The sequence below is a fragment of the Citrus clementina genome, unplaced genomic scaffold (assembly GCF_000493195.1).
Source record: "Citrus clementina cultivar Clemenules unplaced genomic scaffold, Citrus_clementina_v1.0 scaffold_1, whole genome shotgun sequence".
Lineage (NCBI taxonomy): Eukaryota > Viridiplantae > Streptophyta > Magnoliopsida > Sapindales > Rutaceae > Citrus > Citrus x clementina.
In genome coordinates this window covers 19,256,403-19,280,643 of record NW_006263303.1, presented here as the reverse complement: position 1 = coordinate 19,280,643, position 24,241 = coordinate 19,256,403, and the positions used below count along the sequence as shown (strand labels likewise).

The window sequence follows — 24,241 nt, the reverse complement described above, 5'->3', positions numbered from 1 at the left end:
TTTGTTGGATTGAATGGATGTTAATTAATATTATTTTTTATTTTTTGACAATATTCATTTTTATTAATTAATTAAATTTGTAAACATGAATTCACAAATAAATTATAATCACAATATATATATTTTTAAAAAAATTAACTTTATGACAGGAAATACACATCATAAAGTCTGTCATAAAAAAATTTCCACCAAAATTGAATAATAAATTTACAAATGAGAATTTAATTTTCCACCAAAAATTTATAAAAATAGAGCAAAAATTTAAATAAATTCAAATTTAATTTAATTATTTTTTAGCATTAAAATATTGTGTGACGGATATATGACTGTAAAATACCATCAAGAATTCATGACGGAAAATATTTTGTCATAAATAAATGACAGACATAAATGATGGATGAACTGTCTGTCATGCACCACCTTTTATGACGGTTATTTCCCGTCGCCTATTTTTTTGTAGTGAAAAGAGGAGATTCTGAGCAAATGTCGAACATTTGATTTCTTTCTAACTAAAGCACCTAAAGCGGGATCATATAGCTATCGAGCATCTATCACTGAAAGTGTTAAGCAATTCATTGAAGAATCTTCAGCCTGTATATTTTGCGGGAAGAACTGAATTTTTCGTAATTCTCACATATAAAAAAGCCGACTGTTGAGGATAAGGTAAATTAACAATCTCATTTGAAAGCATTGAGACAATTTCCAACATGGTTGGTCTATCTGTCGCATTCTCTCGAAAACAAAAAAGATCAACGTTACTGTATCTCTTCAGTATCGGATATGAAGCTTCAGTTTGCAACATGGGATCCATCAAGTCCCATAAACTACCATCATTCCACAAATTCCATACTTGAAGTAGAACAAAACATTCAAACTCTGACTGAATAAGCTAGCTCCCAAGTTGATTCTATTGATGTATGAAACTCTTTACTTTTCCTGTTAATAATTAAACTTTGTTCCTCTAGGATTACCACTAGATTAATCTTAAAATATTCAAAGCATGCAAAAAAAAGAAGTAAGAAATCTTGTCACTTACATAGCCTAGAAGCGTTAGTGAATTAGTATTATAGAAGTGAGCATTCTTCTTGCTACTAAGTGTTTCCAAAAGTAGTACTCCGAAGCTAAACACATCAGATTTGATAGAGAAGACGCCATGCAGAGCGTACTCAGGTGACATATATCCATTGAAATTCATTGTATTGTCAATTACTTAAACCATCTTGAAAGTAAATATTTGAATGAGGATTTAAATGATCCTTGCAATTCAAATATAATTACTATGTTCCAACTATCCATTTTGTATTTGACTGCAACTCATCACCACCAAACTTTCTTGCCAACCCAACATCGATATTTTGAGATTCATTTCTCTATCTAAGAGAATATTACTTGACTTGAGATCTCTGATTAACTCTTCATCTAAAATATTGGTGAAGATAAAGAAGCCCTTGAGCAATTCCTTCAACAATCCTAATTCGTGTTCCCCAACCTAAGCGACCTTTATTGGCAGGATCTGTCGCAACATCAAACCATATATTGAGGGACGAACATCTACAACTGTGAATGATATAGGTTAAAACAAATGCTGATGATCAACGGTAGTCAAAATATTTTTTGAATGAGTGAAACAAATCCATACCAAAAAGGAAATAATCCAAGCTTTTGTTTGGCATGTGCTCATAGATCAAAATCTTTACGCCTTTTTCTACACAGCAACCAATGATTCTGACAAGGTTTATGTCTTGAAGTTTTGCTATAAGCATCATCTCATTTTTAAACTCTTCTAGTCCTTGTCCTGACTGACTTGAAAGCCTTTTAACTGCAACTTGCTCTCCATTAAGTAGTTTTCCCTACTTTTAATTTCATATTTCACCACCACTCTCTATGCTCTGTTCATTGCAGTTAAGATGACAAGAATGCTAACTTGTAGACAGGTCCAAAGCCACCTTCTCCTAGCTTATTTTCCATGGAGAAGTTATCTGTAGCTGCACTTATGCTGGCCAAGCTGAAAAATGGAATACAAGATTCCTTACTCTTTCCTCTTGCTTCCGTCGTAATGCCCATATTTATGTCAAATGATAACATATCTTGATCGATTTCTATATTCTTTCTTTCTGCAAATTAGCATTTAGAAAGGTGAGTATAATTGTTTTTTTCATTTTCACTCTCTCAAAGGCGCACAAAATACGAGTGATCAAAGAGAAGGTCACCTTTCTCTTTGCTTTTTCTCCTCCATTGATGAGCACACAATATATACATGTTTTACCCTTAATTATATAATTGTTAGTTATTATTATTTGTTATTTTTAATTAATTGAATTATTTTATTAAATTGTAAATTAATTTGAGATTATGGATAAAAAGGACATGAAGAAATTTAATTTGAGAAGTAATAAAGATTAAATTGGAAGACAAAAATACAACGAAAAATTGAAGGAATCCAAACAGAAGAAATCAAAGCAATTAATTAATCCAATTCAGGAATATTGAATAATTAAAAGATTTAGCTTGATTTTAAAATGGACTTTAGAATTGGAATTGGATTGGGCCAATTAATGCACAAGGATTCCTTTTCTTAACCGGTGGTCATGGGCATTATAACGAGAAGCTGAAGAGAATTAAAGAAAAAGAGGACGCAAGGAAGAGGCATTCGGCAGAGAAGAATAGAGCAGCAGAAGCACTTTAATTTTCCCATTGCTGATTTTATTTATTTTGTTGCTCTCAATCTAAGTATGTCTAGCTAATTTTCTTGTATTGAGGTTAAGGATGAAACTCTATTCAAGGAAATAATTATCTTTTCATTTAATTAATTCCCTACATATTTTCTTTAATGTTTATGGCTCTTGTTCACATATTTAGTTGAATATAATTAAATCTTTTCACCAATTCTGTCATACATTATTGATTGTTAGAATTAATATTTGACTAAATTTATGCTTGGATCTATAAAGTCTATATATGATTATCTTTGATTTTGTGTCTTTCATTAAATTGTTTGCACAGAGTGCTTAAGAAATCTTTGACTCTTTGTTATTCAATATGTTTACATGGGATGCTTAGATATCATACTATTAAGCAAAAGAAAAACCTACACAAGATTAACTTTCATTGGGTTTAATTGTTATATCTGTGAGATGACATAGATTGATTTCGAGTTGTCACTCTAAAATTAAGGATTAATTGATAATAAGATAATTACTAGTTGAATAATAGTGGATTCTGAAACCTTGGTAACCTTTGTCTTATTGAATTCTCCTTTACTTTAATTGTTTTCTTAGTTTAATTCTCTTAAAAACTCAATTTGTTCAACTAGGTTAGGATTAATATTAATTTTAGATTCAAATTAGACTTTTCAATTTATATAGCAATCCCTATGGGTTTGACCTCGTTACCACTTTATATATCCAAATTCGTGCGTTTGTTAGTATATTAAAATTTTACACAATAAGTTTTTGGTGCCGTTGTCTGGGATTGTGCCAGAAAGTCAGTTTAATCTAGGTTGATTTGATTCTTCCACTAGTTATAATTTAGGTTGTCTTTTTATTTTAAATAAAAGCACAAAAAATTAGAATTAAACTTTAAATTCATTGTTTGGTTGTTTGATTTCTTTTTTTAAAAATTTTTTTTTTGTTATTTTCATTATTGTTGGTTTTATTTTTCTTTCTTTGTTGAGTTAGTTTATGAGCGTTTGGGAATGCAATTCAACAAACCATTTGGTCAAAAAAGAGTCTAAAATTGATAGTAATCAAGTTAGTTTTTCTCAAGTGATGGATGACCCAAATAGACTATTGTCAGTACTACCACTAGTGCAGGCAGAGAAAACTCTCAGAGAATATTTTTCATCACTTGTAGCCAACCAACCATCTTGTATTGTGTTGCCACAAACTACAGTAACACACTTTGAACTTAAGCTCTCTTTCATTCAGCCTTTACCATCTTTCCAAGGGTTAGAGAGAGGACCCATATTTGCACATTAAAGAATTTCTTGACATATGTTCTACATTTTGTTTTCAAAATTTTAACGATGAGTCAATTAGGCTTTTGATAACTCTAGGAAATGAGAGTTATTAAATCAATTTTAGACTTGAATTAAGATCATTTAGAGAGCAAATAAGGTGTTTTAATTACATTTTGGTTACCTTTTGCATAAACATTCATTTTAGTTGGGTCTTAATAAGTTTTGCTTAACTCAAGTAATTTGTGCTAAAACCAAGTGTATAATTGTAGGTTTTAAATTCATAAGGGGATGCTAGAGCAACCAGTGCTGCAGCAATCAGAGAGCAATGCGGGAGAAAGCTTAAAGCGCGGGTCAACCATAAAATGGCGATCTGCATGTTTCCTAATTTAAACGCATGCGCTCTCGTGGGCTTTGGTTTTTACCCTAATTTGCAATATAAAATGAGGTGTGCATCACATAGAAGGGCGGTAAGGAATTATCATAAAAAATAATTACAAAGGCAAGAATAAGGAGATCAAGATTGAGGAGTGCTGTTGGGAAACAAAGAAAAGAACCGTGCAGAATTATTTGTCTTTCATCGTGCTCAACTTATATTTCTCTTCTTCCTTTAATTGTTTGGATGTATTCTGAGATCAATATATTTATATTTTTTTTTTCTCATCCAGATTATGAACTAAACTTACTTGTGGTTGAGTGACAAACAATCCAATGGGTTCTTGAGTGTTCTTATATGTTGTTATGGTAATGCTGTAGCATTATACTCTAATAGTTTTTACGAATATAACTGTTATTTCGGTTGACCACCCATTTAATAGTTTCAGTTAAGATAGAGCAGTAAAAGGGCATGTCTTAGCGGACATTATTAGAGTATTACTTGTTCTTAAGTCGAGTTTCCTAGATTAAGTTATCTTGTGACATTTTAGACATAGGTGTTCACCTTGTAGGGTAGAGAGATTAAAAGTTATAATGTCGTACCATAAATATATGAGCAACTGGTCATTGTTAGTAGATTTAAAGATATGAGATTTCTAACATGAGATAGCTGCGGATGCAGATTTATTCTACCCATTGCTGCAGCACTTATTGTAACAACTGGTACTAAATTGGTAAACAACAGTCACCCTATTAGGAGAGTTTAATCATTCAACTACTATATTCTCAATTGAATCTTAGACACATTTAACTTAGTTTATTTCATTACAATATTGTTTTATTTCCATCTCTTGCAATTATTAGTTACGATAGAATTATTTGACAATTGTTTGTTTCGGTCTTTAGTTGATTTGCATTATTGTGATTGCTTTAGCATTTTGAGTAACATCAATCCCTGTAGATATGATCTTAAATACTCATCACTTTATTACTTGTTGTGTATACTTGCACATTGGCATTGATAATAATTGATTATAGAAATCAACCAACAAGTTTTTGGCGCCGTTGTCGGGGATTGATTGTTTACTTTTGAAGTGTAAAGTAAATCCTGATAGCGCAAAAGTTTGATTTGATTTGATTTATTCTATTTATTGGCAGATCGGTACATGCATGCGCAAAGACAGATCTGTGGTATTCTAATTCGATCTTGAGATTGAAAGGACTGTCAGGAGATTGCGAAAAGAACAAAGGAATTCAGAAATTGCTTCAAGCATGAATAATTTACAAGATGCAGGAAATTTGAATCCTCACGGACCCTTACAACCAGTGAACATTCAAGAAGAGCAGAATGAACATGCTAACGGGAGACAGCCAGGCAATAACAATATTATTTACATGGCTGATGACAGAGACAGAGCTATAAGAGATTATAATGTGCTAACTCCTCAAGTTGTACATCTTGGCATCATCAGACCTGAAGTAGATGCTGCAAATTTTGAGTTAAAACCAGTGATGTTTCAAATGTTACAAACAGTTGGGCAATTCAATGGATTGCCAAATGAAGATCCTCATCTCCATCTTAAATTGTTCTTGGAAGCAAGTGATGCTTTCAAATTGCTGGAGCAACACAAGATGCATTAAGGCCGAGGCTCTTTCCTTATTCCTTAAGAGATCGAGCAAGAGCATGGTTAAATTCGTTACCATCTGATTCCATCACTATATGGAATGAATTGGCTGATCAATTCCTAATGAAATATTTCTCACCGAAAAAAAATGCAAAGTTGCGGAATGAGATTACTTCCTTCCATCAACTTGAAGATAAAAGTTTGTATGAGGCTTGGGAAAGATTCAAGGAATTGATCAGAAGGTGTCTTCATCATGGTATCCCTTCTTGCATTCAATTGGAAACTTTCTACAATGGGTTGAATCCGAGTACAATGTTAAAGGTGGATGCTTCAGCAAATGGAGCTCTGTTATCTAAATCTTACACTGAAGCTTATGAAATTCTAGAAAGAATTGCCAACAATAATTACCAGTGGCCTTCAGCGAGGCAACCAGCAGCAAGAGGATCAACAGGGGTACACAACATCAATGCAATTACAGCCTTATCAGCACAAGTAACCTTATTGACTAACATGGTAAAGGCCTTGACATCTGCTCTAGCAACAGTAAAGCAAGTTGTCGAACTTTCTTGTGTATACTGTGGTGAAGGGCATGACTTTGATAATTGTCTTGGAAACCCAGCTTCAGTAAACTATGTGGGTAATTTCAATCGACAACTTCAGAACAACCCATATTCAAATACTTACAACCCTGGCTGGAAGCAACACCTAAATTTTATATGGAGTAGTTAGAATCGAAATGCTCCAGCATTAAATAGACAAAACAGAAACACATAACCACCTGGTTTTCATCAGCAAAGTCAAGGGCAAAAGCATAACAGTCAGGATCCAATCACTTCACTGGAAGCACTGATTAAAGAGTACATTGCAAAGAATGAAGCAATTGTGCAGAGTCAAACTGTATCCTTGAGAAACCTGGAAAACCAAAATGGGCAACTAGCCACAATAATGAGCAGCAGAACTCAAGGAAGCCTACCTAGCAACACAAAAGACCCTAGGAGGGAGGGCAAAGAACACTGCAAAGTAATTAATTTGAGGTTTGGAAAGAATGTTGATACCCTAGTTGATGTAACCAAAAATAGGATGGAATTCAATTCAGCTAAAAAATTACCTCAAAATGGAAGTATGTTACAATAACCTCCTCTTCAAGACACTGGTTACATGGGCCAAGCTACAACAACTGCAGAGGAAATTCAACTAGAATATGCCGAAAAAGAAGTTACAACACCAGTAGTTACAACTTGTACCAAATCAAACAAACAAAGTTTGATATCTCCTGAAGCTACCGAGCAGTTTAGACATCCACCACCTTTCCTACAAAGGTTCCAGAAACAAAAACAAGACAAGCAGTTCAACAAATTCCTGGAAGTGCTGAAGCAACTACACATAAATATACCTTTTGTAGAAGCTTTAGAGCAAATGCCAAATTATGTGAAATTTCTAAAAGATATCTTGGCACGAAAAAGAAGGTTGGGAGAGTTTGAAACTATTGCTTTAACACAGGAAAGCAGTCATATGCTCCAGAGTAAAATTCCCACAAAATTGAAAGATCCAGGGAGTTTTACAATACCCTATTCTATAGGGATTAGGTATGCTGGCAGAGCACTTTGTGACTTGGGAGCTGGTATTAATTTGATGCCATTATCCGTATTTAAGCAGCTGGGAGTAGGGGAGTGCAGACCAACAACAGTCACTCTGCAATTAGCTGACAGATCTCATGCATACCCTGAAGGAAAGATAGAGGATGTATTGGTGAAGGTTGACAAATTCATATTTTCAGTGGATTTCATTGTGTTCGACTTTGAAGCTGACAAAGAGGTACCCATTATACTTGGAAGACATTTTCTAGTAACTGAAAAAACTCTGATAGATGTGCAGAAATGAGAGCTCACCATGAGAGTGAATGATCAGCAAATCACATTCAATGTACTAGAGGCTATAAGGAACCCTGATGAAGTAGAAGATTGCAATTTCCTAAGTGTAGTGGATCTTGTTATAGCAGACAGAATGGACAGAGGCTGCAGTAATGTACTTGACAAAGTCACCACCTTTGAAGATGTTGAAGAAGAAGATGTTGCAGCAATCTAAACAGATTGGATGGACAAACAACAATCTGACAGGCACAACAGGTTTATTGAACACCTGAATCTTTCAGATAGGGAAGTAAAAACAACTTTACCATCTATTGAATCACCTCATAGTTTTGAATTAAAACTGTTACCTTCACATTTAAAGTATGCTTATCTTGGTTAAAACAACACACTCCCTGTAATCATTTCTTCCACTTTGGATGCAGGTCAAGAATAGAGCTTAGTAGATTTACCGGGAAAATATAGAAGAGCAATTGGATGGACCATGACAGATATAAAAGGGATAAGTCCATCCATATGTATGCATAAAATCCTATTAGAAGATTGTTCCAGCAATTCGGTGGAGCACCAGAGAAGGCTGAATCCTATTATGAAAGAAGTAATGAAGAAGGAAATCATCAAATGGTTAGATGCTGGAATCATATACCCAATATCAGACAGTTCATGGGTAAGCCCAGTTTAATGTGTTCCAAAGAAAGGAGGGATAACAGTAATGGCTAATGAGAAGAATGAACTTATTCCTACAAGGACAGTGACTGGATGGAGAGTGTGTATGGATTACAGGAAGCTCAACAAAGCCACAAGGAAAGACCATTTCCCATTTCTATTCATAAATCAGATGTTGGACAGACTTGCTGGAAAACAGTACTACTATTTCTTAGATGGGTATTCAGGCTATAACTAGATTGCTAGAGCTCCAGAGGATCAAGAGAAGACTACATTTACTTGTCCCTATAGAACATTTGCCTTCAAAAGAATGCCATTTGGACTATGCAATGCTCCAGTAACTTTTCAGAGATGCATGATGTCTATATTTTCTGATATAGTAGAGTAGACTTTGAAAGTTTTTATGGATGACTTCTCAGTTTTTGGAGAAACATACAATGATTGTTTACACAACTTGGAAGAAGTTCTTAAAAGATGTGAGATGACCAACTTTGTACTCAATTGGGAAAAGTGCCATTTCATGGTGCAAGAAGGAATAGTGCTGGGTCACAAGGTATCCAAGGATGGTATTGAGGTAGACAAAGCTAAGATAGAGGTAATAGATAAACTGCCACCTCCAACTTCAGTAAAGGGTATTATGAGTTTTTTGGGTCATGCTGGATTCTATAGAAGATTCATTAAGGATTTTTCCAAAGTAGCTAAGCCTCTGTGTTCATTGCTGGAGCATGACAAACCATTTCACTTTGACAAAGAGTGCCTTTAAGCATTTGGAGAATTAAAGAAAGCTCTGATCATTGCTCTAGTAGTTATATCTCCATATTGGACTTTACCATTTAAATTGATGTGTGATGTTAGTGATCATTCTGTGGGAGCAGTATTAGGGCAAATGAAGGATAAAGTTTTTCATTCCATATACTATTCAAGCAAAACGTTCACTCCAACTCAGATCAATTACACCACTACAGAGAAAGAGTTGCTAGCAGTATATTTTACTTTTGACAAATTCAGAGCTTGCGTGGTGGGTACTAAAGTAACTGTTTACACAGACCATACAGCCATCAAATATTTAATTTCAAAGAAGGATGCCAAACCAAGATTAATTAGCTGGATCTTATTGCTTCAAGAATTTGATCTGGAAATTAAAGATAGAAAGGGGACTGAGAATCAAGTGGCAGACCACTTGTCATGGCTGGAAGCAGACACTAGTACATTGACAAGGAAGGGCATCACTGAAACTTTTCCTGATGAACAACTGTTGGTAGTACAACAAGCACAGATGCTGCAGCAGTCAGAATCTCCATGGTATGCAGGCTTTGCTAACTATTTAGTAAGTGGGTTGCTACCACCTAAGTTAAAGTTTCAAGAGAAAAAGAAATTTCTTCATGATGTTAGAAGTTATCAGTGGTATTACCCACATTTATATAAGCTATGCTCAGATCAAGTAATAAGAAGATGCGTTGTAGCAGAAGAAATACCTCATATACTGGAGTCATGTCATGCTGCAGCATATGGAGGACATTTTGGTGGTCATAGAATAGCTGCCAAAGTTATGCAATCAGGTTATTATTGGCCCACTATTTTTAAAGATGCTTATGAATTTGTCAAAAGTTGTGACAGGTGTCAAAGGACAGGGAACATAACGAGAAGACATGAAATGCCATTGACCAACACCCTGGAAGTGGAGGTTTTTGATGTCTGAGGAATAGACTTTATAGGACCCTTCCCACAATCTTTTGGGAACTTATATATCCTTGTTGCTATGGATTATGTCTCCAAGTGGGTAGAAGCTGCATCATTACCCACCAATGATGCTAAAACAGTGGTGACTTTTCTTCAAAAAAATGTTTTTTCCAGGTTTGGCACTCCTAGAGCAATTATTAGTGATGAAGGCACACATTTTTGCAACAAAATCTTTACTGTAGCAATGATGAAATATGGAGTCAGACACAAGATAGCAACAACATATCATCCACAATCCAATGGTCAGGCTGAAGTGTCCAACAGAGAAATTAAAAAGATCTTAAAAAAAATGGTAAACCCAACAAGGAACGATTGGTCTTTACATTTGCATGACTCTCTATGGGCCTACAGAACAACATACAAAACTCCACTCGGCATGTCTCCTTACCGAATTGTTTATGGCAAAGCGTGTCATTTGCCACTAGAGCTAGAGCATAAAGCACATTGGGCACTGAAGAAATTAAATTTGGATATGCATGCTGCAGCAGAGCAAAGGAAACTTCAACTTTGTGAGCTTGATGAATTACGGCTATTTTCATATGAAAATGCAAGAATCTATAAAGAGAGAACAAACCACTGGCACGACAAGCATATTCAACACAGAAAATTCACCCTTGGCCAATTAGTGTTACTCCACAATACAAGACTAAAATTATTTTCGGGAAAGCTCAAGTCACGATGGTCTGGCCCGTTTAAATTGTTAAAATCTTATCTTCATGGAGCTATTGATCTTCTAGATGAACAAACAGGCCACGAGTTCAAGGTTAATGGACACAGGGTTAAGCATTACATACATCCAGCAGCAGAATGTTCAAAGGAGGTGTTACTCCTTAAAGAACCCAGCTATTGAACAAAGAAGGAAGGTCAGGCTGAAGGACCTTAAATCAAGCGCTTCATAGGAGGCAGCCCATTGAAGAGATAGCCACTTCAAACCAATTTTGATATCTTTTGGTTTTGTAGACAATTTTCCCTCTTTACCATCTTATTTAATTTTTGTTTTCCTATGATTAGCCATTTATTTTCATCCTTTTACATTATTGCATTCTTTATTTTCGCGTTAATTTGATCTATTTATTTCTTTTAATAGCTTTAGAATTAATTTTAGTTTGAAGCAAGTGTGACAATTGAATTCCATATTGACAAGTGAGAGTGTATAGTGGTAGAATTCAGAGGTGAACCACGTGTCAGAAGCTTTAGTGTGGAGTATGTATCCGTTGTTAGAATAAGTGAATGGGTGCTGAAGCAACTAATTTTACCGTTACAGTAAAATTAAAGCTGGAGCCTCTCACTTACCGTTGGAGATAAAATCGTGACAGATGGACGCATAGATATGGATAGAAATTGCGGAAACAAATCTCTGAAATTAAAGCTTTAATTTCACTGGCCGATAATTTTGGGATATGCACATTTAATTCAAAATATTTTATTCGCTCAATTATTTCAAGTTACCGTGTTTATCTCTAATTAAAAGTCCACTATAAAAAAGGAGTCACTGTGCTTAGTACTCTACGCCGCTATTCCCCATCTCCTTCGCAGACCCAATTCTCCTAATTCTTAACCTCTTCTTCTCTTTTTACTCTCAAGAACAATAGCCTCAATTTGTTACTGCTACAGCTATGCCGAGATATAAGAAAACAGCAAGCCGCCTCAAAGATCCTTCACGATTCCAGAGTTACCACACTGAAGAAAAATATGAAGAATTCATAGAGCCGCGTAGGATTCTAGAAGAAAAAGGGTTTCAATTTCCAGACCAACTCATGGGAATTGTGCAAACAATTCATAATGCTGCAGCAAAGCGAGGATGACCAGAGTTTTGCAACCACCCTCGAGATCCTGTGCTGCATGCAGTCAAAGAATTTTACACCAATTTGGTAAGCCCTGATCAGCACAACATTTGGGTAAGAAATACACTTGTCCCATTAGACTCTCATGTCATCAATGCTTTCTATAACTTATCTGCTGAAATTACTTGTGAGTATGTTAAGTTGCGTGATAAGTTGACCCCGAAAAAGTGGAACACCATTTTCACAACTCTTACAATCGAAGGGGCATTATGGGCTAACGAGAAAGGACGTGTAGTTAATAGGATAGATTTGAAACCTATTGCTAAGGTGTGGGTGAAATTTCTGAAATCTAGGCTTATGCCCACCACTCACACTACTACAGTTTCATAAGAAAGGTTGGTCTTGTTATATGTCATAGTTCGAGGGCTTCCTATAGATATAGGTAGCATCATTGCGAAAGAAATCTGAGATTGTGCAGTCAAAACTCACCGAACTGCTGCAGTGCTATTTCCCTCACTCATCACCAGCATTTGTGTAGTTTCAGGTGTTCGTCTTGACGCTAGAGATGAACATGTAAAAAATGATGGTGCATTTACGGCATGTACTATTGAGCGAGTTGCTGGTGAGAGTGCTGAAACAACCACTGAACCAGCTATTGTCACAAGAGCAAGATGATTTATTGCTTAGAACAAACTATCCAGGCACTCAGCAACAATATAACTCAATGTGTGGAAGCTCAACAGAGGGAAAATGGTTGGTTTTGGAGTTATTTACAGCACCTAGACAACCAACTACACCAATTTGCTCTGTACATGAAAGCACTCATCGGAACTTCCTTGATGCACTGCTCCAGCAGTTTAATTTTAACACCCACACCACCGATGCTCCAGTAGAGGCTAGTGCAGAAGCCACTACCATGGAGGAACCAGCAGAAGATGCTGTAGCCGAACCACAAGCAGAGGAAGAATCAGAAAACACTGAATCATCTGACCAACCTGAAGAATAAGGTGACAAGTCTGAGGCTGATAGCTCACCTACAGAGGAAGAGGACAACTCGGAGAAAGACCGTGAGGAACCAACCATCCCAACCCAGCCCAAAACCAGAAAAAAGAACATTATTTAAGAAGAAAAGAAGGAAGACCTTGAAGAGGAGCCGTCTATTCCAGTCCTTGAGGGTAAAAGAAAGGACAATACTAAAGCAAAATTGGCAACACCTCCAGCCTCTGAAGATGAGATGGAGTAAGTTGATGCTGAGCTGGCTGCTGCAGCAGCCAGAGCTATGCCTACACTTGAGCAAGCCAAGCAACTACTTGTGATTATTGCCGCCATCACAGCTGAGGGCTAGGTAGCTGATGCATTAACTCAAAAGCCCCCACAACAAACTCCTAGCCAGCCTATTCGCACCAATCCAAGACGATCCAGCAAATGAAAAGGCAGTACGTCTACAGGTACTGCTACAACAACCCCAGCCACAACTCCTCTCACCAGCCCCGCAGCGAAAAAGACAAAGACATTGCCAGGCACTTCCCCAAAAGCTTCACCAAAGGATAAGCTGCGCAGTGCATCCACGAAGCGCTGATAGCATCCTGTCATGTGCTGCAGTCCCCACCACAGGGGAGTACTCTTTCCTTACTAGTTCACCTTAAAAAAAAATTTGTGTCAATTTGTGTGCCTTTGTTATGTTTGCTTGTGAAGACACAGCAACTCTCAAGTTTGGGGGGGGGGTTTATGTTCCCGAATGCATATGTTTATGTTTGTATGCATGTGTTTATATTTGTGTGGTGTGGAGCTCTATTATCTCATGTTTGTGTATGGATTTGAAAGCCTAATGAAGATAAATTGAGTGTTATTCAATAAATATATGCCAAGTAGAGATAGTTATAGATGAAAGTGAAATTTTATCCCGACACTAAGACTTTGGTTGAATTGTATGAGACTGTTAGAGCAAAGCCAAAAGAAGAGAAAAGATCTCAAGTTTGGGGAGGAAGAAGCAAGTTTGAATAACTGTGATATCTATGGAATACGATCTGTTCCAATGGCTCAAGTTGCTGAGTAACCAGATCTGAGTATGTACCCCATATGCAGACTTGTGTTCAAAGGTAGCAAGAGTTATAAGCAATGTTGTAGCATATATATGTTCTAAAAATATATATATATCCTCTGTCTAAGGCATTGAATAGCCAGGTCTATTCATGAGCTCCATGTTCAGCCTTGAGTAAAAGACACTTCTAGATAAGATTACATTACAATTAATGCTGCAGGAACGCTAATCTGGGCATGGTTTGAGTAATTGGGTGTCATCATTACAATTGATTAACATTCACATGAAAGATAAATGTTACAGTGAGGAGGTTAAATATTCCTTAGTTTGTCAATCCTAAAATAATCACAGTTGAGTATGTGAAAGTTATGATTACCCCATTTATGAATGAAGTGTTCTCACTGCTGCAATTCATGCAATCCCTTGGTGATGCTATATCATATCTAGAATTCAATCGAAAGAGCACACACACACTACGGACAGAAAGAAGCTTAAGTCTAGGACTAATTTACTATGGTCATCTTACATGATTGAGAATATGATCTGAAGGTGGAAGAATCATTGCAAAGTTGATAAAATAGCTAAATTTGTGTGAATGATTATTTATGTGAAGTGTTAGTATGTGTCATTACTTGAGGACAAGTAATAGTTTAAGTTTGGGGGTGTGATAACTCTAGGAAATGAGAGTTATTACATCAATTCTAGACTTGAATTAAGATCATTTAGAGAGCAAATAAAATGTTTTTATTACATTTTGGTTACCTTTTGCATAAATATTCATTTTAGTTGGGTCTTAATAAGTTTTGCTTAACTCAAGTAATTTGTGCTAAAAACAGGTGCATAATTGTAGGTTTTAAATTCATAAGGGGATGCTAGAGCAACCAGTGCTGCAGTAATCAGAGAGCAATGCGGGAGAAAGCTTAAAGCGCGGGTTAGCCATAAAATCGCGATATGCATGTTTCCTAATTTAAACACATGCACGCTCATGGGCTTTGGTTTTTACCCTAATTTGCAATATAAAAGGAGGCGTGCATCACATAGAAGGGCGGCAAGGAATTATCATAAAAAATAATTATAAAGGCAAGCAGAAAGAGATCAAGATTAGGGAGTGCTATTGGGAAACAAAGAAAAGCACCATGTAGAATTATTTATCTTTCATCGTGCTCAACTTATATTTCTCTTCTTCCTTTAATTGTTTGGATGTATTCCGAGATCAATATATTTATGTTTATTTTTCTCATCCAGATTATGAACTAAACTTACTTGTGGTTGAGTGACAAATAATTCAATGGGTTCTTGACTGTTCTTATATGTTATTATGGTAATGCTGTATCATTATACTCTAATAGTTTTTATGAATATAACTGTTATTTCGATTGACCACCCATTGAATAGTTTCAGCCAAGATAGAGCAGCAAAAGGGCATGTCTTAGCGGACATTATTAGAGTATTACTTGTTCTTAAGCCGAGTTTCCTGGATTAGGTTATCTTGAATCCCATAAGGGCAATACTTGAAGTTAAGATTTGTGACACTCTAGACATAGGTGTTCACCTTGTAGGGTGGAGAGATTAAAGGTTATAATGCCGTACCATAAATATATGAGCAACTGGTCATTGTTAGTAGATTTAAAGGTATGAAATTTCCAACATGCGATAGCTGCGGATGCAGATTTATTCTACCCATTACTGCAGCACTTATTGTAACAACTGGTGCTAAATTGGTAAACAACAGTCACCTCATTAGGAGAGTTTGATCATTCAACTACTATATTCCCAATTGAATCTTAGACACATTTAACTTAGTTTATTTCATTACAATATTGTTTTATTTCCATCTCTTGCAATTATTAGTTACGATAGAATTATTTGACAATTGTTTGTTTCGGTCTTTAGTTGATTTGCATTATTGTAATTGCTTTAGCATTTTGAGTAACATCAATCCCTGTGGAGACGATCTTGAATACTCATCACTTTATTACTTGTTGTGTATACTTGCACATTAGCATTGATAATAATTGATTATAGAAATCAACCAACAGCTTTGTATGTTCCCTTTCTCATTAAAAGATAAAGCAAAAGCTAAGTTGAATTCACTTCATGTTGGATCTATTACTACATGGGATGATTTAAGTAATAAGTTCCTCACTAAATGTTTCCCTATGTCCAAAAAAAATGCTCTTAGGAGAGAGAAAAATGATTTTAATTAAAAAGAGGGTGAACAATTTTATGAGTATTGGGAAAGATTTAATGATTTACTCCTTAAGGGTCCCCACTATGGTTTTGAGAAATGGAGACTTATACAATGCTTTTATAATGGTTTAACTATGTCAAATCGTCATATGGTAGAGTTTATGAATGGTGGGAGATTTTTGAACCTACATGAAGAGGCTGCATGAGATTTCTTTAATTCACTTTCTGAAAATTCTCAACAGTGAGAATTTTCAAATCAAAGAAAGAAATCAACTCAAGTTTCTAGAAAGGGTCTATATGAAGTTAAGGATGATTTTGATGTGAAAGTCACTCTAGTTACTCTTTCTAGGAAAGCAGATGCCTTAGCTATGAACCAATCAATGAATTATCACCCTAGTGTTGCTAATGAGATTTGTGCTCTTTGTTCCAACCTATCTCATGCAGCACATAATTATCCTTCATTACCAGCCTATCAAAAAGCTTATTCTAAGCAGTTACAAGCCTTACAATCATATAAAAAAAATCTCCAATAGTGCATATTCACCCACATATAATCCTAATTGGAGGAACCACCTTAATGTTTCTTTGAAACAAAATCAACCTTTATCAAACCAAAGAGAACAACAATTTAGCATGTCCAATCAACAATTTATCCCTCCTAACCAAGTATATCCCCCTGCCCAATATTCTATGTCGTAATTTGTTGCACTTCAACAAAGAAAACCTTATTTAGAGGATACACTTTCAAGTTTCATTCAGTTAACTCAACAAGCTTTTTAATTAAACTCTCAAGCTATTCTAAAGCTTCAATATCAATTAGGTCAATTAACAACTATTGTAGCTGAGAGAAAAAGGAAAATTCACAAGTTAATCAATCCCTAATCCTAAAGAAGTGCACGAAGTTAGATCGAGTTCAAGCCATTAGCATAAAGAAGCAAAATCAATTATGACCTAGAGAAGAGGAAAATTATTTGACAACAAAGTGGAGGTTCTAATAAGAAATACATCTGAACCTGCTTATTCAAATCCAATTACATCACAAGACTCATCACTGAATGATTTAGAAGAAAGTGGCCCACTATCTTACAATTCTAAGGCTTTTTTTCCTCAAAGTCTAACAAAGGTAAAGAAAGGGACTTCAACATGTGAGATAATGGAAATCTTCAAGCAAGTAAGTATAAACATCCCTTTACTTGATGCTATTAAATAAGTTCCTTCATATGCCAAGTTTTTGAAGGATTTATGCACTAAAAAGAGAAACTTACATGTCACCAAAAAAGTATTTTTAACTAAACAAACTAGCAATTTACTTCACTGTAAAATGCCATCAAAATTTAAGGATCCACCTACCTATACTATCTCATGTGTTATAGGGAACCGATTGTTTGATAAATTATTATTGGATTTAGGAGCTAGTATTAATCTCCTGCCTTATTCTATTTACTTACAGCTTGGACCAGGTGAATTAAAGTCAACTTCTATTATTTTGTAATTTGCTGATAGGTCAATGAAAATACCTCATGGTATTATAGAGGATGTGTTGATACAAATTAACAAATTTTATTATCCTGTTGATTTTATTCCTATTGATAGTCAGCATGTGCAGGATTTTAAGAAACACACCCCAATTATTTTAGGTCGTCATTTCTTAGCTACAACTGATGTTCTTATTAATTGTAGGAATGGAAACATGCAACCGTCCTTTGGTAACATGGCCATGGAATTAAATATTTTTAATGTTATTAAGCAGCCACAAGAAGAGTATGAATATGTTGAAGTAGATATGATAAAAGAATTAGTAGAAGATTCATTCATTTATAACCACAATGATGATCCATTAAAGACATCTTTAACTCATTCTAGTTTATCTTCTAATGATGATAGTGCAATTGAAGAAGTCAACATCTTAGTTGATGCAACTCCAATTGTGGACACAACTAAATGGAAGACAAAGGTAGAACTGTTGCCTCATTTTGAGAAGAAGATTAGCTTATCTACAAAGTCACCACCAAAATTCAAACTCAAAACACTGCCTGACACTCTGAAATATGCATTCTTAAGAGAATCTGATACCCTACCTGTTATTATTTCTTCTTCACTCGATCTTGAACAAAAAGGTAAGTTGTTAGGTATTTTAAAAGACCATAAAGAGGCAATAGGATGGACTATTGCTGATATTAAAGGTATTAATCCAGTAAATTGCATGCATCGTATTCATCTTGAAGAAAATGCTAAATCTATCAGGGATATACAACGTAGGCTAAATCTTAACATGAAAGAAGTGGTAAGAGCTTAAATAATAAATTATTAGATGTAGGAATTATTTATCCTATTTCAGATAGCTTTAGGATTAGTCCTACGCAAGTTGTTCCTAAGAAATCTAGTGGTACAGTAGTTACTAATGCTAATAATGAATTAATTCCTACTAGAGTAACTACATGTTGACGTGTTTGCATTAATTATAGAAAATTGAATTGAGTCACAAGAAAAGATTATTTTCCTCTTCATTTATTGATCAAATACTTGATAGATTTACAGGTCATGATTTTTATTACTTTCTACATGGATATTCAAGTTATAACCATATTCCTATAGCTTATCAGAGCGAGACCTACCCTCGTAGGGGGCTAAGGGTTTTTTACGTAGAGGATTAAGAGAAAATTATTTTTACTTGCCCTTTTGGAACTTTTGAATATAGGAGAATGTCATTTGGCTTATGCAATGCACCTGCTACCTTTCGAAGATGCATGCACCTGCTATCTTTCGAATATGCATGCACCTGCTACCTTTCGAATATGCAAACTTAGTATTTTTTTCCAATATGGTTAAGAGATTTTCTTGAAGTGTTCATGGATGATTTTTCTGTTTATGGAGATTCTTTTGATGAATGGTTGCAACTTCTAATGTTAGTTTTGCAGATATGTAAAGAAAAGAACTTGATTCTAAAATGAGAAAAGTGTCATTTCATGGTAAAACAAAGTATTATTCTTGGTCATATAATTTCCAACAGAGATATGGAAGTTGACAAAGCCAAGGTGGATTTAATTTCTAATCTTCCACCTCCCAAATCCGTAAGAGAAGTAAGATTTTTCTTTGGACATGCTAGTTTTTATAGAAGATTTATTAAAGCTTTTAATAAAATTTCTAGACCTTTATGAAATTTACTTGTTAAGGATGTGCCTTTTATCTTTAATGATTCTTGCCTTGATTCTTTTGAAAAACTTAAGAAATTGTTGACTTTTTCACTTATCATTCAACCACCAAATTGAGATTTGCCTTTTGAAAGTATATGTGATGCATCTGATTATGCTATAGAAGTAGTTTTAAGACAAAGATTAGATCATTTGCCTTATGTTATTTATTATTCTAGTTTGATACTCAATGACACACAGTTGAACTATTTAACTAAAGAAAAAGAAATGCTAGTTATGGAGTTCGCACTAGATAAATTCAGATCTTATCTTATAGGTTGTAAAGTGATTATTTTTACTAATCATGCTGCTTTGAAATATTTGCTTACTAAGAAAAGTGCTAAGGCAAGATTGATCTATTGGGTATTACTTTTACAAGAATTTGACATTGAATTTAGAGATAAAAAAGGTTTTGAAAATGTTGTGAAAAAAGGTTCTGAAAATATTGTGGCGGATCATTTGTCTCGCCTTGATCTCAAATTTATTCCAGAATTCTTACCTTCGAATGAGTTTTTCCCTGACGAACAACTTATGAATGTAAATGTTTTACTATGGTTTGCTAATATAGTTAATTATTTTGCTACAAGTCAAATCCCAAAACATTGGACCAAGCAAGATAGAACAAAGTTTTTAGCTGAAGTGAAGAATTTCTTTTGGATGATCCTTATTTATTCAAATATTGCGTTGATCAAATTATTAAGAGATGTCTTCCAGAGAGTGAATTTCAAAGTGTCATCTCTTTTTGCCATGAACAAGCTTGTGGAGGCCACTTGAAAGCTACAAAATTTTTACAGTGTTATTTTTATTGGCCTACTCTTTTTCATGACGCTTATGTTTTTTGTTCTTTGTGTGATAGGTGTCAATGCATTGGTAGCATTTCAAAGAGGAATATGTTGCCACTCAATCCCTATTCTTCTTGTTGAGATCTTTGATGTATAGGATATTGATTTCGTGGGACCTTTTCCTCATTTTTTTGGTTATCAGTATATATTACATGTCAAAGTAAGTTGAAGCTGTTCTATGCAAAACCAATTATCATAAGATTTTCATGAAATTCTTGAAGAGTAATATTCTATCTCGTTTTGGTTTTCCTTGAATTATAATTAGTGATGGTGGTACCCATTTTTACAATAAACCTTTCAAAACTCTTTTGGATAAATATTCCATTACACGTAAGGTTGCCACCTTGTACCATCCTCAAACCAATGGCCAAGTAGAGATTTCTAATCGAGAGAATAAGCAAATTCTAAAATAACAGTTAGGCCAGATAGAAAGGATTGGTCTTTGAGACTTGACGATGCATTATGGGTATTATAGACTTGTAAATGGAAAAGCATGTCATCTGCCAGTAGAGCTGGATCATCGTGCATATTGGGCTATCAAGAAATTTAATTTTGGCATGCAGCATGCTAGTTCTAAGAAAAGACTACAACTAGCAGAACTTGAAGAGATTAGAAATTATTCTTATGAGAATGCTAAGATTTACAAGCAGCGAATGAAAGTTTTTTTTATCACAAGCACATTTTGAGAAAATCCTTTACTCTAGGTCAGAAATTACTTTCATATAATTCCCGATTGCATCTCTTTCTAGGTAAGTTACGTTTTTGATAGTCTGGTCCTTTTATAGTTCGTACTGTCTTCCCTTATAGAGTAGTTGGAATTGAAAATCCTAAAAATGGTAAATTATTTAAAGTCAATGGTCAAAGATTAAAACCACTTTTAGAGTTACAAACACCAGAAATTGATGAGATACTCTTAGATGGTCCTGTTTATCAGGATTAATTAATTCTATCTTTACATTTTTTTAATTTTATTTAAATAGTGGGCTTTCTTTTCATTATTTATTTTTCTTTCTAACATTTTTTTTATTTGTCATTTTCTTTTAAGCTTCCCTAGCTCATTCAGATGTGATCTCTCCAACTTCTTCTTTTATTATTTATGTTTTTATCTTTTTCATCTTTTTGCATGCATATCTTTTGATTATGTAACATTGAGCACAATGTTCCAAATAAGTTTGGGAGTGGGAATAATGTGTGCTTTGTTTATTATTAAAAAAAACCAAAAAATTTTGAAAAAAAATCAAAAATTCAAAAAAAAAAGTGTTTGTTTTTATGTGAAAATGTAATGATAAGAACTTGATTGACAATGAATATGGTTCTTAGAAAAGATTGAATATTGTCTTAGTTTATACTTGATTCTTGTGTTAATTCCTTTTGATTGAGATTCTTTAAATACAATGAGCACTAATATCAATTCTTCCATAATTTTGATTTGAAATTTGAGATTGACACAGCCTGAGTTGAGAATTTTAGATTGAGTAAATGATTGTTTGTCTCGATTCTTATCTCAACGATACAAAATAGTATACACAGGCACTAAAGTCAGAAATAGCTACCTATAACCCTTAAGAATGAAGTTATTCTCGAATAATTTGGGCCTATGTATCACAAGTATGTAGAGGATAATCTACCATGAGAAAAAGGCTACCTTAGGGGTAGAGTGAAAGCTCCTGAGTATGGTTATATAGAAAAAGAAGGAAAAAAAATCAGATCAAGTGCATGTGCTTAAAAAAAATGCACAAAAAAGCATGTGGAAAAAAAAATTTCGAGATCAAGATGATAAGGTTAGTTTGACTTACTCTTTTCTTTGTTCAAGGCAAATGCTATTTATATTACGTATTTTAAGAATGTATTTTAATTTAATTGATTCATAACGCACTACCAAAATCAAAAGAGAGATGAGATTGACTATTGAATTAAAGTTAGCACTTTGCCAATATTTGAAATTTTCTTTGAACTATATAACTTATGCAATCTTTGAGGCTATTTTTATGTTTTATTTAAAGTCAGTTGTTCTTTTTCTGCTATTTTATTTTATTTTTTTTAAAAAAAATGATGTTTAGGGGTATCATCGCTGAAGCTCTTATGAGACTATAACTCGTCCACTAAGGCCGCCTATGGGTTTAAAGGTTTGTTGCATACGTTAAATGCAATTGTAATTATCTGCGAAAGTGGTTTAGTTAAGATTTACTTTTTGTTAATTTTTTTTTTCTAGTTTTACTTTTGTTTGAGGACTAGCAAAATCTAAGTTTGGGGGTATTTGATGAGCAGATAATATACACATATTTTACCCTTAAATATATAATTGTTAGTTATTACTATTTTTTATTTTAATTAATTGAATTATTTTATTGAATATGGAATTAATTTGAGATTATGGATAAAAAGGGAATGAAGAAGTTCAATTTAGGAAGCAATAAAGATTAAATTGGAAGACAAAAATACAGCCAAGAATTGATGGAATCCGAGCGAAAGAAATCAAAGCAATTAATTAATCCAATTCAGGAATATTGAATTATTAAAAGATTTATCTTGATTTTAAAATTGACTTTAGAATTGGAATTGGATTGAGCCAATTAATGCATACGGATTCCTTTTCTTACCTGGTGGTCATTGGCATTATAAAGCGAAGCCGAAGAGAATTAAAGAAAAAAGGGGACACAAGGAAGAGGCATTCGGCGGAGAAGAATAGAGCAGCAACATCACTTTAATTTTCCAATGGCTGATTTTAATTGATTTTGTTGCTCTCAATCTAAGTATGTCTAGCTAATTTTCTTATACTGAGGTTAAAGATGAAATCTTATTTAATGAAATAATTATCTTTTTATTTAATTAATTCCCTAAATATGTTCTTTAATGTTTATAATTTTTGTTTCACATATTTAGTTGAATATAATTAAATCTTTTTACCAATTCTGTTATGCATTACTGATTGTTAGAATTAATATTTGACTAAATCTATACTTGGATCTTTAAAGTCCATATATTATTATCTTTGATTCTGTGTTTTTATTGAATTGTTTATACAAAATACTTAGGAAAACTTTGACTCTTTGTTATTCAATATGTTTACATGGAATGCTTAGATATCATAGCATTAAGCAGAAGAAGATCTACACAAGATTAACTTTCATTGGATTTAATTATTATATCCATGAGATGACATAGATTGATTTCGAGTTGCCACTCTGAAATTATGAATTAATTGATAGATAATTACTAGTTGAATAGTGGTGGATTATGAAATCTTGGTAACCTTTGTCTTATTGAATTCTCCTTTATTTTAATTGTTTTCTTAGTTTAATTAGTTTAATTTCTCTTAAAAACTTAATTTGCTCAACTAGATTATGATTAATATTAATTTTAGATTTAAATTAGATTTTTCAATTTATAACAATCCCTATGGGTTCGACCTCGTTAACACAACATCGATCAACAAAATGTGTAAAGAGCTGGAAGAAGTACCACGGGTACGACAACTATTATAGCTATCCAAATTAGCTTCTTGTTTCCTAGATCCAAAAACATTTTAGCATCCACAGGACTCTGACTTAAATTTGATGATTACGCGTAAATAATATCCTATGTTAAGCTAAGCACTAGATTCCTAGCAGAGTACTTTGATTAGTGCGTCCCATGCTCAACTAACGAACGAGAGAAACACATACTGAGCTGAAAGAATACTAGAACTCGAGTCTGCAATTCAATTCCTGAAATGGAGTAGGCTTAAATGTATTTTAACTCAACAAGAAGACTACTGGATTTATAATGAAGCCTTACTCCAACAAAGAGCCCAACAATTTTGTACCATCAACTTCAAGAATGCAACAATTATGCCTGGTTCAGAAGCGGGTATTCGTATGTAGACAGGCTATCCGGTGAAGTTTCTAAGTGTCTTTCTGACATCAAACAGGTCCCCAAACCACATTAAACAGCCACTGTCTCTTCCTGTTAATTTAGAATCAGT

The 24,241-nt window shown here is 34.1% G+C and overlaps 1 non-coding gene and 1 pseudogene across 1 annotated transcript; both read right to left on the bottom strand.

Moving 5' to 3' along the window:
- Window positions 1–537: 537 nt before the first annotated feature.
- Window positions 538–24,241, bottom strand: part of LOC18053909 — a 24,817-nt pseudogene continuing 1,113 nt past the window's right edge.
- On the bottom strand, window positions 6,109–6,215 carry LOC112096030. The gene has a single exon (XR_002904188.1). It is a non-coding gene; the product is annotated as a small nucleolar RNA R71 (small nucleolar RNA).